We start from the raw sequence: 20,249 nt of genomic DNA, 5'->3' as shown, positions 1-20,249 counted from the left end.
GAATTTTATACCCTATTTCGGCAAGCTTTCAAGATGTGGAGATACTGGAGCAGCGAATTCATGCTGCCATTGAAATTGTTCTGTTGCAGCCTGGGAGTATGCGTGCGGAACGATTTGAAGTGGAATGATCATATAAAATTAATTGTTGGTAAGGCGGGTACCAGGTTGAGATTCATTGGGAGAGTGCTTAGAAAATGTAGTCCATCAACAAAGGAGGTGGCTTACAAAACTCTCTTTCGACCTATACTTGAGTATTGCTCATCAGTGTGGGATCCGTACCAGATCGGTTTGACGGAGGAGATAGAGAAGATCCAAAGAAGAGCGGCGCGTTTCGTCACAGGGTTATTTGGCAAGCGTGATAGCGTTACGGAGATGTTTAATAAACTCATGTGGCAGACTCTGCAAGAGAGGCGCTCTGCATCGCGGTGTAGATTGCTCGTCAGGTTTCGAGAGGGTGCGTTTCTGGATGAGGTATCTAATATATTGCTTCCCCCTACTTATACCTCCCGAGGAGATCACGAATGTAAAATTAGAGAGATTAGAGCGTGCACGGAGGCTTTCAGACAGTCGTTCTTCCCGCGAACCATACGCGACTGGAACAGGAAAGGGAGGCAATGACAGTGGCACGTAAAATGCCCTCCGCCACACACCTTTGGATGGCTTGCGGAGTATAAATGTAGATGTAGATGTAGACGTGTAAAACAGCGAGTACACGCGTGCGTTGAGGCACATGGAAACCATTTTCAATATAACTGTGGCTGCATGGTACAGCGCATATTAGCCCGCAGCCTCTGTAACAAAGTATGATTGAATAAATGGTCTTCAGCACGGAAACCATGCCTTTAGACCTTTTTTTGTTCCGTGTCCTCTCATCGATCAATCTGTAGAGTTTATACACAGTGGAAAGAATTATCCTGTATATAAAAACAAGATGGTGCATAAATAAAAGAAGCGAAATGCATATGACTAAGAACAAACTGCCTTTCTAGGTTGTAGAAAAATTTTCACTATCAGTCACAATAAAAGGTTATTTATTTGTCACAAGACCGGTTTCGGGTTTGCGCCCATCCTCAGGTGTTTATACATTCATGTACATGTTTATATTGCCACTTACAATCGTCCCACTTGTATGTCTTTAGTCACCAGCAAATAATTTGTTTGTATTTATACAGTGATCCCCAGCAATATAAATAACCTTTTATTGTGACTGGTAGCGGAAATTTTTCTACAACCTATAAAGGAACAGTCACGGAGTTCAACAGAATCCACTACGGATAAAATTAATTTAAACTGTATTTCATTTAGGTGCAAAGACGGAGTGTACCTCCATATATTTTGAAGCAGCTAAGGAACGATGGAAACCACAAAAATGACGATTTTCCATTAGTTTGTGTCATTTAAAACTCTCGGCATTTCAAAGGAAAAGTATCTCCGAGAGCAACACGATAGGGCTTATATGTGAAAGATGCCATCGGCGACGGCCTGTATATCTGTTCGGAAGCGCATGCTCTCAAATAAATCGAGTGTATCCAGCGCCAAATAGACGAGGACGTGATGCATCTGCGCGCCACGTGTTTCTGTCAGAGGGCAGCGGCCACGTGTAAACTGAGCGGCGATGACGGACGTCAACCCGCGATACACGACGGTCCCGGGTTCCGTCTATTTCTGCCCCAAGAAGCGTGTACCCCACCCACCGCGCCGCTGCCGTCTCTTTAGAGCGGTTCGATATATAACCTCCAAGACACGCCGGATGGCTCGAAGTGGATGTGAATCGCAGAAGGTGACAGAGAAATTCCAATTAAGCCTTCTAACGAAACAGGATCGCCACCTTAAAAGCGTAACCCATTAAACACTTTATTTCAACGGTATCGCATCTGTAAACGCCGCCGCGGTAGCAGGAGTAAACTTTGTGCGGCGTATACTGAGTTTTAGTTTCTAAACAAACCCACACGGGCGGGAGTCAGCGTCCTCAACTACGGACTGCAGCCTTCCGCCTGGTTAGCATAAGCAAGTCTAGAAATCAGCCGTGAACACAAGTTGTTTTTGAGGTGAAATAGAAATGCGTGGTGCAGGATATTGCGCCTACGTAGACCAGTGCGACAGTTCACTTCAGTGGTACTCGATCCAGAAGAGTTCGTTTCGAATTCTGAAAACGGAGGACGTTTTCACCTGTTGTGTTCAGCCCGAAAGGGGACCTGTAAAATTTTTCGTTTTTATGCTCTTGGCAGTGTCTCATAAGGTTAAGCGATGTGATAATGCTAAGCTAGTCGGCCACCTAGATGTTACGAGAAACGTGTAACATATCCGCTGAATTTTCCTTTCGTAACCATCAACAACAGGTGTCTAATGGTCGTCGCATTAGACAAACGCTTCTGCAGGCGGAGGAGCACCTGCGTCGACTCCTGTTTCATTGTAATCATGCCGTTTCTCCGTTCTTAACCTGAGAGAGACCACTGTAAAATTAAGATTCGCTTTTGGTGCGTTGGTGATGATGTGATATCGACTTCAGCTTTGCTTTCTGTCGCCCTCACCATGCCGCATATTGGTTACGACGTTCGGCACATCAATATGAACTAATACCGTCTCCTTATGTCATTTCGCACGCCAACTTTCTGTAAATGAGATAATCCCACGCCACTATTTTCATCTACATCTACATCGGTACTCGGCAAATCACATTTAAGTGCCTGGCAGACGGTTCATCGAACACCTTCACAATAATTTTCTATTATCCCAATCTCGTACAGCCCGCGGAAACAACGAACACCTATTCAAACGCCCACTAAATCACGCAGGGCGAACAGGTAATTAGGATTGTGGAAAGGGCCAAATAAGGTGTCGGTCAGGTTCACTCAACAATTGTAATTTATTATCATTTAGTTCACAAATACACTTTTGAAAGAATTACATTTGCTTCGCGGCTGAAGGCCTCGAAACAGATGCTTTAGAATAAGTTCAATTTTAAAAAATCATGACACACAGTATACATATACGAGATCAGCATGCGGAGCGGATCAAGGCCGCTGGATTAAATCTTCAAAATTCCAAATATATTATGATGATTACTGAAGGCAGAAGGCCACAATTTTTAAAATAATAACAGGGCTAATAGCCCACAAACGCAATAAGATGGCTGAAGCCCGCGAAGTTAAATTCTGCACATAAAGGAAATATATATTGCAACAATCGGCAAAACAATACATTAAGTTTAAAAATTTCCTTTTTACAACGTCAACGGCGGAAGGCTTACAGTAACTTGTAAAATCTTTGAGAGGAAATCACAATAACCTTTCAGGAGCAGAAGGCGATAATGTTTGGACTTGAAGGAAACTCTGAGAACATGTTTCCAGGGCTGAAGGCCCACAACTAACCTTGCCAACTTAAAAATATAAAACACAGTTAAATTACAACATTAAGACTGCGAAAAGGATAATTAAGAGAACGACACCCAGGAGTCTTCGGTGGATCCGTCTGCCCTCGTTCACTTAGGCGAGACAGGTGGTGAGTCCAACTACACTTAATTCGTGCGAACCCAACAAAGGGACAGTCACGGACCGACCAACCGACCGTTTGCTTGCCACGATGGAGTACACGAGAATTCAAGGCCCTCCCAAAAAATTACAAGTATCACTATCCCCAAACCAACGCGTATGTGAACTTAGCTGCCAAAACTACACACCATGTTGGGCAGCAACAACAGGTGAGGAAAGGACGCTGCCTGAAATTACGTTAGTGGCCAGGGCAGGTAGCCAGAACACTAACGGCCACAAGGCAGAACATTCCGCTGGTGCTCTCGAAATGTAGACAAACAATATAGTTAATTGCACGGCATGGCGGCTAAATTTCAGCAATAGAAACACTCGGTGTTGCTCACAGGAAAACCTGCCCAACAGGGACCCACCGAAACGAACACCACAACATGAATGGACGTGGCTTGGGTAGTTGAAACCGCTACTCAAAATGGTTCAAATGGCTCTGAGCACTATGAGACTCAACTGCTGAGGTCATTAGTCCCCTAGAACTTAGAACTAGTTAAACCTAACTAACCCAAGGACATCACAAACATCCATGCCCGAGGCAGGATTCGAACCTGCGACCGTAGCGGTCTTGCGGTTCCAGACTGCGAAACCGCTACTCGACTTTGACGTGCTGGGTCGGTGAATCACGAAGCTCGTAGCGATCGGACAGCTCCACACACGCTCCGACACAGCACGGGGACCGCGAGCAAACCCAGCCGACAACACCGCGCGGGGATAACTTCCCTGGTCCGCAGCAACCGATCGACTCACTCAGAATGCCGACAACGTCTAAAATAGTCGTCAGTGGACATAACACCAACTACACACACAAGCTGACAGGCACTTGCACGAAGACCAGACCGATACCCAACAGTAACTAAGCACGCACAAAAACAAACGGGAGTCGATGCACTCACACAGCCGACTCATGAACAATCGGCGAGCCACCAAGACCGTGGCCCGGCTCAAGTGATGCGCGGCGGCAATGGTCGGGCGAGCCATGTCGACGCAGACCTCACTGCTGCTCCAACCCGACTGCACTATAGTTCAATTCTTTTACCTTGGCGGTTCGCGCATGCCAGTCCACACGCGGAGATTGCTGCGTTGCCAGTTGCACGCGCCAAGCAAACTTATGTTTAGGGGGGAGCGCGCAGTTTATGAAGTAAAGCCACCACGGCCGCATTAACCCTTTCGCTAGTACAGAGACGTGCTCCCCGTGTTCCGCGTTGTGCGCGATTTTGTCATCACTGCACTGCTCGCCTGTGCAGACACATGGTGTTCCGACTGCTTTGACACACTTATCATTCGATTTCACAAAAACTATTTGGCCCAAAAATTTGATTTTTACACATCTTCTTGACTGTTACCTTCCCCCCATAAATGACTTAATTTTGTTTCGATGTTCAACGCAGTTATTGTGCAGCATTGAATGTAGTAAACCACTGCACGAAATTTTGAAGAGTTTACAGAGGTAAAAGTCCATAGCATATACTTTCCGTATGGTTGATTTCAGTTGCCTCTAGAAATTTCATAAAATTACATTCAAACGAATAAAATTCATGAAGTAAGACACTACAATATTGTTTTTAAATAAAGAAAATATTAAGCACAGAACAAGGTTTGAACTCAGAACCTTTCATATTGCAGCTAAACACTTTAACCATTATGCTAACGCAGCTCATCATTCAATATGATTCCTGGAGGACTTCAAACTAGGACGCAAAATACCGACACACACTGTTGGTATGACTATTAATTACTCATATTTCGTCGAAGTACAATAGGAAATAAACAATTACCACTGTTCTTTATTGCGAAAAAGAGGTTAGTGAGAATGGTACAAACACCTTTCCTTGCTATCACCTGAATTAGGAGGCTTATTGCTTGTTTGGTTTAATTAATTAATAGAATATGAAGCAATTGGTATAAATAATGCTTTTTCCAAAGTTTATATAAAAGAAATTCTGCTATCAAGACATTGCTTTCGTTCAGTTACTTTATTTATGACTGAACGTTTCTAAAACTTAAGACACTCGTCCGTGCTCTGTACTGCAGTCGAGCTCTGGCAACGTCGTTCTCTGTTCATTGGCTGGCTGTGTTTTGTGACGTCAGATGCGCAGAACGAACCTAAACTCGGCCGCCGTCATAAATGACGCGCACTTTTGTGCCGCATTGCAACTCCCCGACTGGCAGGTCCGGGCTGCACTCCAGACGCGTTCCAACTGACTGGCAGACCCGAACTCGCTACCCAAACTCGCTATCCGAACTAGCCTACGATGATGATGATGATTATTAGTGTTTTTTAGCAAAGATACTACGAGAGGGGTTATTTCGATACGCGCTGCTAACGCCCCTCACGGTCAGGGAAAGCAGCACCTCAGTGACAGTAGTAATTTAAATTAACGTACTGAGATGGAAGTACGTTAAAAACCGGGTGTAACATACATGATGGCGGGAACACGAGCCACGCACGGCTCACCTATATCTTTCGATGCGAGCTCTGATTTCCCTTATTTTATTATGGTGATCATTCTTCCCTATGTAGGTCGGCGTCAACAAAATATTTTCGCATTCGGAGGAGAAAGTTGGTGATTGAAATTTCGTGAGAAGATTCCGCCGCAACAAAAAAAGGCTTTGTTTTAATGATGTCTACCCTAAATCCTGTATAATTTCAGTGACACTCCCCTTTTTCGCGATAATACAAAACGTGCTGCCCTTCTCTGAACTTTCTCGATATACTCCGTCAATCCTGTCTGGTAAGGAGCAGCAGTATTCTAAAAGAGGACGGACAAGCGTAATTTAGGCAGTCTCCTTAGTGGATCTGTTACATTTTTCAAGTGTCCTGCCAATAAAAAGCGGTCTTTGGTTAGCCTTCCCCACAACATTTTCTATTTGTTCCTTCCAATTTAAGTTGTTCGTAATTGTAATTCCTAGGTTGAATTTACGGCCCTTCGATTTGACTGATTTATCATGTAACCCAAGTTTAACGGATTCCTTTTAGCACTCATGTGGATGACGTCACACTTTTCGTTATTTACTATCAATTGCCAATTTTCGCGCCGTACAGATACCTTTTCTAAATCGTTTTGCAATTTGTTTTGATCTTCTGATGACTTTACTTACCGATAAGCGACAGCGTCATCTGCACACAACCTAAGACGGCTGCTCAGATCGTCTCCAAAATCGTTTATATAAATAACGAACAAGAGGGAGCCCTTTACACTATGATGGGGAACGCCGGAAATAACTTCTGTTTTACTCGATGACTTTCCGTCAGTTACTACGAACTGTGAACTCTCTGGCAAGAAATCACTAATCCAGTCACATAAATGACAACAAGACGATATTCCATCAGCACGCAATTTCACTACTAGCCGTTTGTGTGGTACAGTGTCAAAAACCTTCTGGAAATCTAGAAATACGGAATCAATTTGAAATCCCTTATCAACAGCACTCAACACTTCATGTAGCATAAGTTTATAAACTACCTGTAAAAAAAGTGAAGCATCTAAAAGGAGAGGAGGAAACGGAAGAAAACTTCAAGGGTTGAGAGGCCGACTCATCAAATTTACAAAGAATTTGGCGGTTTTAGCCCTCTTATCAGAAACAGGTTGCAACCCCCTCTGGCCTCATTACATGCACTGATGGGTTTGGGAAGGATTCATGAGGCCGTTGTATCCTCATCTGGGGCAAGGTGGCCCACAACTGTTGTAACTGTTCCTCGATATCGTGGACACTGGTGTTCAGACGGAGTTGGTCCAGGCTGGTCCCACATATGTTCTGTCGGGGACAGATGAGGGAACCTTGCTGATTACTTGAGTACCTCCGCATCAGGCAGACATTTCATAGAAGCACGTGGCATGTGGGGGAGAGTATTGTCCTGCTGAAAAAAGCCACCACGATACTGTCGCACAAGAGATAATGCATGAGTAGGCAGAATGTCCGTGACGTTCTGTAGTGCCGTCAGAGGTCCCTCAATCACTACATTCCGTTAACTAAAGCCATATCCGACGGGTCCGCACGCCATGTTACCGGGAGTAACACCGCTGTTCCTCTCCAAAACATTGGAAGAATGGGACAGCTCCCCAGGTTGGCGCCATACTTCCCGAAGATGGTCGTCCGGAATAGTGCAGAACCATGGTTCATCGCTCAACACAGTACGACACCGCCGGCCGCGGTGGTCTAGCGGTTCTAGGCGCTCAGTCCGGAATCGCGTGACTGCTACGGTCGCAGGTTCGAATCCTGCCTCGGGCATGGATGTGAGTGATGTCCTTAGGTTAGTTAGGTTTAAGTAGTTCTAAGTTCTAGGGGACTGATGACCACAGCAGTGAAGTCCCATAGGGCTCAGAGCCATTTGAAGTACGACACCTTTCATCAGCAATCCATGTTTCCCGGTCACAGGATCACTCTGAACACAGCCTTTGTGTTATAGAGCTAATGGCAGTCTAAACATTAGACGGCAATATATAAACTGAAGCCGGTCGGAGTGGCTGAGCAGTTCTAAGCGCTACAGTCTCGAACCGCGCGACCGCTACGGTCGCAGGTTCGAAACCTGCCTTGGGCATGGACGTGTGTCATGTCCTTAGGTTAGTTAGGTTTAAGTAGTTCTAAGTTCTAGGGGACTGATGACCTTAGAAGTGTCCCATAGTGTTCACAGCCATTTGAACCATTTTTGTGGAGGCGGGGAAGAGAAAGGAAATGATAGTGACAATTGATATCAGCTGCTTTAGGACTTCACTCACAAGTGAAGGCCACGATGTTTGTATCTCAGATTTATTTCAAACTGTAGTAGGTCATTAAAACAACATACACTGAAGCGCCAAAGAAACTAGTATAGGCATGTGTATTTGAATACAGAAAATGGCTCTGAGCACAATGGGACTTAACATCTGTGGTCATCAGTCCCCTAGAACTTAGAACTACTTAAACCTAACTAACCTAAGGACATCACACAAAACCATGCCCGAGGCAGGATTCGAACCTGCGACCGTAGCAGTCGCGCGGTTCCGGACTGCGCGCCTAGAACCGCTAGACCACCGCGACCTTGAATACAGAGATTTGTAAACAGGCAGAATACGACGCTGCGATCGGGAACGCTTATATAAGACAACAAGTGTCTGGAGCAGTTGTTAGATCGGTTACTGCTGCTACAATGGCAGGTTACCGAAATTTAAGTGAGTTTGAACGTGATGTTATAGTCGGCTCACGAGCGATGGGACACAGCATCTCCGAGGTAGCGATGAAGTGAGGATTTTCGAATACGACCATTATACGAGTGTACCGTGACTATCAGGAATCCGGTAAAACATCAAATCTCCGACATCGCTGCGGCCGGAAGAAGATCCTGCAAGAATGGGACCAACGACGACCAAAGAGAATCGTTCAGCGTGAAAGAAGTACAACCCTTCCGCAAATTGCTGCATATTTCAATGCTGGCCCATGAACAAATGTCAGCGTGCGAACCATTCAACGAAACATTACCGATCTGGACTTTCGGAGCCGAAAGCCCACTCGTGTACCCTTGATGACTGCACGACACAAAGCTTTACGCCTCGTCTGGGCTCGTCAACACTGACATTGGACTGTTGATGACTGGAAACATGTTGCCTTCTCTGACGAATCTCTTTTAAAATTGTATCGAGCGGATGGACGTGTACGGGTATGGAGACCAGCTCATGAATCCATGGACCCTGCATGTCAGCAGGGGACTTTGCAAACTGGTGGAGGCTCTGTAATGGTGTTGGGCGTGTGCACTTGGAGTGTTGATATGGGACCCCTGATACATCTATATACGATTCTGAAAGGTGACACGTACGTAACCATCATGTCTGCACTGATTCACATTCATTGTGCATTCTGATGGACTTGAGCAATTCCAGCAGGACAATGCGACGTCCCACACGTCCAGAATTTACTATAGAGTGGCTCCAGGAACACTCTTCTGAGTTTAAACACTTCCGCTGGGCACCAAACTCCCCAGACATGAACATTATTGAGCATATCTGGGATGCCTTGCAACGTGCTGTTGAGAAGAGCTCTCCACCACCTCATACTCTTACGGATTTATAGACAGACCTGCAGAATTCAAGGTGTCAGTTCCATCCAGCAATACGAGTCTCGTTTCAAATTGTTTTGATAATAGTCGAGTCCATGGCATGTCATGTTGCGGCTCTGCCACACGATTTTAGGCAGATGTACCAGTTTCTTTGGCTCTTCAGAGTAATATGCAAGTAGTAAGATGCGCTATTCTGGCAATTCCGAGAAAATCGCAAGAGAAGTTTTACGTGGCAGTTATGTGCCTTATGTATCTGTGAGTAGGTGCCAAATGTTAGAGTTCATGGGGGTGTGGGTAGCGTTCGAGGTTCGTAAGACCAACATGTTATGACGCGACGATTTGTCTCCCGTTGAAACTTAATTTTTAACCTACACTATCGGAAGAAAGAAAAATTTTTCAAAATGGCAACGAAGTAAATGCGAGAAAACTGTAGTCATTCGATGTAGTAGATGCCGTTTCAATGTATGTTTTCCACGTCTGTATATCAAATACCATCCTGCAACTTCTGATGTCGAGAGCACGTCAGACGAGTAATTGTACATTACGTTGTAGTCTGGCACATTGTGACTCACCATATTACTGAATAACGTCATTCGCATCATTATTTATCGAGGTTTGGCTTGGGCTTTCCAAGCCTGTCCCTCGTAATTGAAATTTAATTACAAATAGTAAAAAGACAAAAAAATGGAACCGAGCGAGGTGGCGCAGTGGTTAGCACACTGGACTCGCATTCGGGAGGATGACGGTTCAATCCCGTCTCCGGCCATCCTGATTTAGGTTTTCCGTGATTTCCCTAAATCGCTTCAGGCAAATGCCGGGATGGTTCCTTTGAAAGGGCACGGCCGATTTCCTTCCCTATCCTTCCCTCACCCGAGCTTGCGCTCCGTCTCTAATGACCTCGTTGTCGACGGGACGTTAAACACTAATCTCCTCCTCCTCCACAAAAAATGGTTCAAATGGCTCTGAGCACTATGGGACTTAACATCTGTGGTCATCAGTCCCCTAGAACTTAGAACTAGTTAAACCTAACCTAAGGGCATCACACACATCTATGCCCGAGGCAAGATTCGAACCTGCGACCGTAGCGGCCACGCGGTTCCAGAGTTCCAGACTGAAGCACCTAGAACCGCACGGCCACACCTGCGGCAGTAAATAGACAGATAACATGTAATTCACTACAACTTCACTAAAATGTACACAGTTTTTTATTTTATTATTTCTTCAATGTCATATAAATTAAATAATGTGACCAGTGATTAAAGAACATAGATTAAGAACTAGTTGTTAGCAGGATTCGAACCGTCGCCTCATCTAGGATCCTCTCACTACGGACAATCGCTAATCACTTGTCCACAATGATTTCTTACAAACAAACAATATGGTTCAAATGGCTGTGAGCACTACGGGATTTAACATCTGAGGTCATCAGTACCCTAGAACTTAGAACTACTTAAACCTAACTAACCTAAGGACATCACACACATCCATGCCCGCGGCAGGATTCGAACCTGCGACCGTAGCAGTCGCGCGGTTGCGGACTGAAGCGCCTAGAACCGCTCGTCCACCGCGGCTGGCGACTACTTGCACATTACGTTGTTTTGATGACCAACTAAAGGTGTACAAAGTTTGAAGTAAATCCGTGATCCTTACGTCGTGGCTTCCCCTTGCCAGAATCAGCGGCGGCGTGCAAAAAGGTGTGCCAGACCGGGGATTCCAACCTGGGACCTCCTGCTTACTAGGCAGGTGCGTTAACCACTACGCCATCCGGACGCAGTGTCTGTTGCAATCGCGCGGACTCACTCAGCGCGCCTCTCGGCCGACCCACACTCCCGTCTAGCGCAACCTATCCGCAGTCACTGTTCATTTGCTCCATGGTCGCTACTGTGAGATTCCCACAGGAAATCGGATGTGTCGTCGGCCGTTCAGGTCGAGCGGTTCTAGGCGCTTCAGTCCGGAACCACGCGGCTGTTACGGTCCCAGGTCCGAACCCTGCCTCGGGCATGTATGTGTGTGATGTCCTTAGGTTAGTTAGGTTTAAGTAGTTCTAAGTTTAGGGGACTGATGACATACATGTTAAGTCCCATAGAACCATTTGAACCATTTTCGGATGTGTTTGTGCATCCGTATTGAAGAGGTGGATTCGTTGCCTATCGATGCGATTCAGCTGTAGTCATGGTGATATCTGTTCTTTCGGACACGTAAAGAACGGACATCACGCATTCATGTAGGGAATACCGTAGTCGGTTGCCAGTGCTGCAGTACGACACAGAAGTTTACAGGGAGCCCTTTACATGTTCTCGGATGTCACGCGTAGGTTTGGATGTGTTACGATGTTCTTAGCACACAATTAGGCGATCCTCTCTTGTGGTCGTCAGACATGTCCGACTGGAACCCTGAAGATGGTTATTCCTGTTTTCACATTCCCATGTTTCATTTGCTGCATTCTTATACTTTCTCCTTTCGTCGATTAAATTCAGTATTTCCTGTATTATCCAAGGACTGTTGACCTATGTGGTCCTCTGCTGCCTTCACTATTTCATCTCCGAAAGCTACCCATTCGTATTGTTCTTCTGTATTCCTTTTCCTTGTTGCAGTCAAGCGTTGCGTATTGCTTGCTTACTCTGAAACTCTTAACAACCTCTGGCTCCTTCAATTTATCCAGGTTCCATTTCCTTAATTTCCTATCAATATATTACTTTCAGAGTCCACATTTGGCGCTGGAAATGTCTTTCCGTTCCAAATCTGGTTTAGAATTCTCTGACTTGCCGTTTTACATTCAGTGTAATACTTTCCTTCTTACCCAATTCTTAAATCGTTAGTGATGATTAAATTATACTGTCTACAAAATTCTACTACCCGACGTCCTCTTTCATTCCTTTCTTCAAGTACATATTTTCCAACCATTTTTCCTCCTCTTCGTGTCTCCCAGTCTCCCACCACAGTTAAATTTTCATCGCCTTTAAGTATGTGAATAATTTATAGCATCTTGCATTATTTTGTGCGCAGCTACACTCCACAAAAGTAATTTTAGGAAAGCTTCCCATTATTTTAACTTTAATTCAATGTTAACATGTCCCTTTTTTAGGGAAGCTTTTCTTGCTAATGGGAGTCTACATACTCTTCTATACTTCTACTGTCGTCAGCTAGTTTGGCCATCAAACGCAAAACTCTGCTTTCAGCACATCATTTGAATCCAGTTCTCTCACCATCATCTAACTTAATTCGACTACACTGCATTACCCGTATTTTACTTTTATTGGCGTTATTGTTATAACCTCCTTTTAAGACACTATCCGTTAGTTTGAACTGCTCAACTCCTTTCCTGTCTCTGACAGAATTACAATGTCGTTGGCAAACCTCAAAGTTTTTAATTCTTTTCCCCGAAGTTTGATTCCATTTTCAAATTTCCCCTTGGTTTCTGTTACACTCAGTGTACAGACTGAATAAGCTGAGGATAGATTACAACCCTGTCTCATTCCCTTCTCGGCTGTTGGTTCCCTTTCGTTGCATCGAATGTCATAACTGGTGTCCAGTTACTGTACAAGCTACAGAAAAACCTTTCATATCTTTCTTAATTTATGCATTTTACTGGTTATTAAACTCCGTGGCTCTAGATTACATTCTTTTAAGAAATTCAGCAACCAGACGCTTTTTTATGTATACATGTATTTGTGCCAATACGCCTTTCGGACATTCGCCCATCTTCAGTTGTCATAATACTATTCATATCTTCAGTTAGGCCGCGTGGTCTAGGGCGCCTTGTCACGGATTGCGCGACACCTCCCGCCGGAGGTTCGAGTTCGCCCTCGGACATGGGTGTGTGTTTGTTGTTCCTACCGTAAGTTAGTTTATGTAGTTTGTAGGTCCGATGACCTCAGCAGTTTGGTCCCTTAGGAATTTACACACATTTAAACATTCTTCAGTTATCAAATCTTTAAAAACATCGACTGCAGTTTGGATGCTGCAGCTACCCTGTATAAATACAAATTTTGTTTAACTACTACATTTCGCGAGCTGTGTACTCACAATATACAGGGTGATTCAAAAAGAATACCACAACTTTAAAAATGTGTATTTAATGAAAGAAACATAATATAACTTTCTGTTATACATCATTACAAAGAGTATTTAAAAAGGTTTTTTTTTCACTCAAAAACAAGTTCAGAGATGTTCAATATGGCCTCCTCCAGACACTCGAGCAATATCAACCCGATACTCCAACTCGTTCCACACTCTCTGTAGCATATCAGGCGTAACAGTTTGGATAGCTGCTGTTATTTCTCATTTCAAATCATCAATGGTGGTTGGGAGAGGTGGCCGAAACACCATATCCTTAACATACCCCCATAAGAAAAAATCGCAGGGGGTAAGATCAGGGCTTCTTGGAGGCCAGTGATGAAGTGCTCTTGTCACGGGCTGCCTGGCGGCCGATCCATCGCCTCGGGTAGTTGACGTTCAGGTAGTTACGGACAGAGAAGTGCCAATGTGGTGGCGCTCCATCCTGCTGAAATATGAATTGTTGTGCTTCTTGTTCGAGCTGAGGGAACAGCCAATTCTCTAACATCTCCAGAGAGTGTGGAACGAGTTGGAGTATCGGGTTGATATTGCTCGAGTGTCTGGAGGGGGCCATATTGAACATCTCTGAACTTGTTTTTGAGTGAAAAAAAACCTTTTTAAATACTCTTTGTAATGATGTATAACAGAAGGTTATATTATGTTTCTTTCATTAAATACACGTTTTTAAAGTTGTGGTATTCTTTTTGAATCACCCTGTATTATTCGTTAGATACAGTTATTTTCTATTTTGCTTACTATTGTCGTCTGTATTTTATCACTGATAATTTCACAATATCAAAGAGTGTATTATATCCACCATAGACAGTCGCTTTTCTAAATTTACAAATGTGGGTTTCCTTTTCTTCAACCCATCTTTCAACAGAAATTTTATGGTCAGTATTGCTTCACGATTTCTACACTGCGATGACGTCACGGAATACCTCCTAATATCTTGTCGGACCTTCTTTCGACCGGCGTAGTGCAGCAATTCGATGTGGCATGGACTCAACACGTCGTTGGAAGTCCCCTGCAGAAATACTGAGCCAAGCTGCCTCCATAGCCGTCCATGATTGTAAAAATGTTGCAGCTGCAAGATATTGTGCACGAACTGACCTCTCGATTATGTCCCACAAATGTTCGATGGGATGCATGTAGGGCGATCTGGATGGCCAACTCATTCGCTCCAACTGTCCAGAATTTTCTTCAAACCAATTGCGAACTATTTTGGCCGCTGAAGGGGCGCATTGTCATCCATAAACAAGAAGTCCACGAGTAGTTGCAGTGGACAAGTAGCCCGAACATAAGCTTTTGTAGTTAGTGATTCGTTGAGTTGGACCAGAGGATCCAGCCCTTTCCTTGGAAACACAGTCCACACTATTACGGAGCCACCACCAGATTGCACATTCTCTTGTTGACAGCTTGGGTCCATGCGTTCGTGGGGTCTGCGCCACACTAGGCCGTATCATCAGCTCTTATCATCTGAAATCGGAACTCATCTGACCAGGCTGGGGTTTTCCAGTCGTCTAGGGCCCAACCGATATGGTTACGAGGCCAGGAGAGGCTTACGGGCGTTGTCGTGCTGTTAGCAAAGGCACTCGCGTCAGTTGTCTGCTGCCATAGTCAATTAAAGCCAAATTTCGCCTCACTGTCCTAATTGATAGATTCGTCTTACGTCCCACAATGGTTATACGGTTGTTTCACGCAGTGTTGCTTGTCTGTTAGCACTGACGACTTACGTAAACGATCATTAATGGAAACCCTCAGCTGCCGACAGGTGTTGTTGATATACTTCGATGGGGACAGTTGAAAATGTGTGCCCCGACCGGGACTCGAACCCGACATCTCCTGCTTACATGGCAGACGCTCTATTCATCTGAGCCATCGAGGACACAGATGAATAGCACGACCGCAGGGACTTATCCCTTGCACACCTCCCGTGAGACCCACATTCCCAACTGTCCACAATCTACATACGTAATGTACCTAATAGATATTCGCCCATCCACTCATTACTCGCGCACACTAAGGTGACGATTCCCGTAAGAGTTCGGGCAAATCGTGCGCATTCGCACAGACGAAGGTCAATGGCGGTTAGCTTTTAACTATATATATGTAGATAGTAACTGTTCTCAAAAGAACAAATACTATTCATGACCTTGCAGGTCCTGTAGAATAAATGATAATTAATTGAAAGCCTCAGCTGCCGACAAGTGTTGTTGATATATCTCGATGGCGACATCTATCATGCCATGCTATGTAAGCAGGAGATCCCGGGTTCGAGTCCCGGTCGGGGCACACATTTTCAGCTGTCCCCATCGAGGTATATCAACAACACCTGTCGGCAGCTGAGGGTTTCAATTAACTATCATTTATTCTAGAGAAGCTGCAAGATCATCAATGGTATCTGTTCTTTCGAGAACAGTTACTATCTACTACATAATTACGTAAACGGTCATTAAGTAGCGTTGTACATGGTGAAAGGTAATACCTGTAATTTGGTATTCTCGGCATATTGATGACACTGTTGACCTCTGAATATTGAATTCCCCAGCGATTTCCGAAATGGAATGTTCCATGCATCCAGCTCCAGCAACCATTACGCGTTCAAAATGTGTTACTTCCCGACATGGGACAATAATCATGTCGGAAAGTTTTCACAGGAATCACCTGTGTACAAATGACAGCCCCGCCAATGCACTGCCCATCTATACCTTGTGTACGCAATACTACCGCCAGCTGTATATCTGCATTCGCTATCCCATGACTTTCGTACGTTCCTTCGGTGTCTATACGATACTTCCCGGAGGTCGGCTTGTACCATTTGTCCCTTTTCGCGCTGGTGCACCCGCGTCCCGTCTCTGTGCCAGCCCATACTTGAGCCCTGTTTAAAGACCGTCACGCGCACGAGTCCACAGTGGCCGTGCTTCGCGCAGATTGGGTCCTGCGCAACCAGCTGTCTATAGGCTGCCCGCAGAGGTCGCGCCTGCTCTATTGGCGGCTGTGACGGCGAATGCCCTCGTTCCGAAGCGCTTAACTGCGACAATGACGGCACCCGCCCTAACTCGCCGGAATACGAATAAGTGGTCATCTGGCAGCTGCCGAGGACGACTCGGTACCGACCGACCGATCCACAGTTTCTTCTGCGTGACACGCACGTCTCCGCACACGGTGGTGGATACGCACCGAAGGCGGTCATCTAAACGTCATGTAATGGTTAGAACTGCGCCTTGCGTCGCCATTTTTGATGTAACAGACCCAGGAGACTCGTTGTCCGAATCAATTGTGGAGTCAGTATACGAGGCGTGTCCGGAAAAAATAGACTCCAATTTTCTTTCACATAGAAAACACGTTTATTGACAATGAATGTTACTTTCAGCTATGCGATCGAAGAACATCTGCATGCACTGTGGCATTTTTTCGTACACACTTGTCACAGAAATCTCCCACCACGTCTCGGAAGTACGACGGAACCTCGCTTTTCAATTCGCGGCTTCGGCGAATTCTAATGCTGCCATTACCGCAACTTTTCCTTAATATCAGGTGTCCTGTAGTGTACACAGGTTTCGTTGTCAGTGAAAACGGAATCCAAAAAGTCCTCGTCCTGTTCTGCATCGCGCTCCAGGGATCTGCGGGCCGCTTCAACGCGTTGTCGATTATGGTCTTCGGTGAGAATTTTGGAGACCCACATCTTTCGATAATCTGCATCTACATCTGCATAGATACTCAGCAAGCCACTGTACGGCGCGTGGTGGAGGGTATCCTATACCATTACTTGTCATTTCCTGTTCCACTGCCGGCCGGAGTGGCCGAGCGGTTCTAGGCGCTACAGTCTGGAACCGCGCGACCGCTACGGTCGCAAGTTCGAATCCTGCCTCGGGCATGGATGTGTGTGATGTCCTTAGGTTAGTTAGGTTTAAGTAGTTATAAGTTCTAGGGGACTGATGGCCTCAGAAGTTGAGTCCCATAGTGCTCAGAGCCATCTTGTTCCACTCGCAAACAGAGCGAGGGAAGAACGACTGTTTGTATGCCTCCGTATTAGCCTTAATTTCTCGTGTCTTATCTTCGTGGTCCTAACGCTTAATGTATGTTGGCGGCAGAAGAATCGTTCGGCAGTCAGCTTCAAATGCTGGTTCTCTAAATCTTCTTAATAGTGTTTCACGAAAAGAACGTCGCCTTCCCTCCAGGGATTCCCCTTTGAATTCCCGAAACATCTTCCTAACAGTTACGTGTTGTTCGAACCTACCGGTAACAAATCTAGCAGTCCAATATTGAAGTGCTTCGATGTCTTCGTTCAGTCCGACCTGGTGCGGATCCCAAACACTCGAGCAGTAAACCACTCTTTCCTAAAATTCTCCCAGTAAACCGAAGTCGGCCGTTTGCCTTCCCTGTCACAAATCTCACGTGCTCGTCCCACCTCATACCGCTCTGCAACGTTATGCCCAGGCATTTAAACGATTGACTGTGTCCAGCAGGACACTAGTAATAGTGTATCCGAACATTACAGGTTTGATCTTCCGCGTTAGCTTATATTTTCCCACAGGCTCCCAGGTAGATGCTATTTTTCTTGACTTCCGTAAGGCGTTCGATACAGTTCCACACTGTCGCCTGATAAACAAAGTAAGAGCCTACGGAATATCAGACCAGCTGTGTGGCTGGATTGAAGAGTTTTTAGCAAACAGAACACAGCATGTTGTTATCAATGGAGAGACGTCTACAGACGTTAAAGTAACCTCTGGCGTGCCACAGGGGAGTGTTATGGGGCCATTGCTTTTCACAATATATATAAATGACTTAGTAGATAGTGTCGGAAGTTCCATGCGGCTTTTCGCGGATGATGCTGTAGTATACAGAGAAGTTGCTGCATTAGAAAATTGTAGCGAAATACAGGAAGATCTGCAGCGGATAGGCACTTGGTGCAGGGAGTGGCAACTGACCCTTAACATAGACAAATGTAATGTATTGCGAATACATAGAAAGAAGGATCCTTTATTGTATGATTATATGATAGCGGAACAAACACTGGTAGCAGTTACTTCTGCAAAATATCTGGGAGTATGCGTACGGAACGATTTGAAGTGGAATGATCATATAAAATTAATTGTTGGTAAGGCGGGTACCAGGTTGAGATTCATTGGGAGAGTGCTTAGAAAACGTAGTCCATCAACAAAGGAGGTGGCTTACAAAACACTCGTTCGACCTATACTTGAGTATTGCTCATCAGTGTGGGATCCGTACCAGGTCGGGTTGACGGAGGAGATAGAGAAGATCCAAAGAAGAGCGGCGCGTTTCGTCACTGGGTTATTTGGTAACCGTGATAGCGTTACGGAGATGTTTAATAAACTCAAGTGGCAGACTCTGCAAGAGAGGCGCTCTGCATCGCGGTGTAGCTTGCTCGCCAGGTTTCGAGAGGGTGCGTTTCTGGATGAGGTATCGAATATATTGCTTCCCCCTACTTATACCTCCCGAGGAGATCACGAATGTAAAATTAGAGAGATTAGAGCGCGCACGGAGGCTTTCAGACAGTCGTTCTTCCCGCGAACCATACGCGACTGGAACAGGAAAGGGAGGTAATGACAGTGGCACGTAAAGTGCCCTCCGCCACACACCGTTGGGTGGCTTGCGGAGTATCAATGTAGATGTAGATGTAGATGTAGATTTAGGGCTAGCCATTCGTCACACCGACTGGAAATTTTGTCTAAGTCGTCTTGTGTCTTCCTACAGTCACTCAACTTCGACGCCTTACCATACATCAAGGCATCGTCAGCAAACAACCGCAGATTGCTGCCCACCCTATCAGCCAGATCATTTATTTATATAGAGAACGACAGTGGTCCTATCACACTTCCCTGGGGCACTCCTGACGATACTCTTGTCTCTGATGAACACCGCCGAGGACTACGTACTGGATTCTATAACTTAAAAAGTCTTCGAGCCACTCACGTATCTGTGAAGTTATTCCATAAACTCGTACCTTCGTTAACGTCCTGCAATGGGGCACCGTGTCAAATGCTTTCCGGCAATCTAGAAATAGTTCTCAGTACATCATTTGAGAAAAGGGCAAGCTGAGTTTCGCACGAGCGATGCTTTCTAAAACCATGCTGATCCGTGGACGTAAGTGCTTAGCCTCAAGAAAGTTTATTATATTAGAACTGAGAATGTGTTCAAGGATTCCGCAGCAAATCGAAATGAGGGATATTGGTCTGTAATTTTGCGGGTCCGTTCTTTTACCCTTCTTATATACTGGGGTCACCTGCGCTTTTTTCCAGTCGGGCGCTGGGCGAGAGATTCACGATTAATACACGCTAGTGCCGTAGAGTACTCTTTGTAAAATCGAACTGGGATAATGCAAGTGTTTGGTCAAAATGTTAACAGTCGTAATCTGACTGACTTCTGGGATCCGTTGCCACAGTTCGCGAACTGTCACAAGCCGATCTTCAAGCATTTCTTTCTTCACTTTTGCAATTGTTTCGGCCGAAACCGAAGGCCGACCTGAGCGCTGTTCGTCATGGACGTCTGTACGTCCTTGAACTCTCTGACGCACTTTCCCACGTTTTTGGCCTCCATACGTTGTGACCTGTAGACTTCGCATAACTGACGATGAATGTCAATAGGGCTAGCGC

The 20,249-nt window shown here is 45.3% G+C and overlaps 1 protein-coding gene and 1 non-coding gene across 2 annotated transcripts in view; one reads left to right on the top strand and one right to left on the bottom strand.

Annotated features, from left to right (window-relative positions):
* Window positions 1-20,249, top strand: part of LOC126483695 (uncharacterized) — a 436,703-nt gene that overhangs the window by 195,330 nt on the left and 221,124 nt on the right. The window lies entirely within an intron of this gene.
* Trnat-agu (transfer RNA threonine (anticodon AGU)) lies at window positions 11,269-11,343 on the bottom strand. Its single transcript has one exon. It is a non-coding gene; the product is annotated as a tRNA-Thr (tRNA).

Source organism: Schistocerca serialis, chromosome 6, assembly GCF_023864345.2.
Source record: "Schistocerca serialis cubense isolate TAMUIC-IGC-003099 chromosome 6, iqSchSeri2.2, whole genome shotgun sequence".
Classification (NCBI taxonomy): domain Eukaryota; kingdom Metazoa; phylum Arthropoda; class Insecta; order Orthoptera; family Acrididae; genus Schistocerca; species Schistocerca serialis.
The sequence above is the reverse complement of the archived record's forward strand: the minus strand, read 5'-3'. Positions and strand labels throughout refer to the sequence as shown.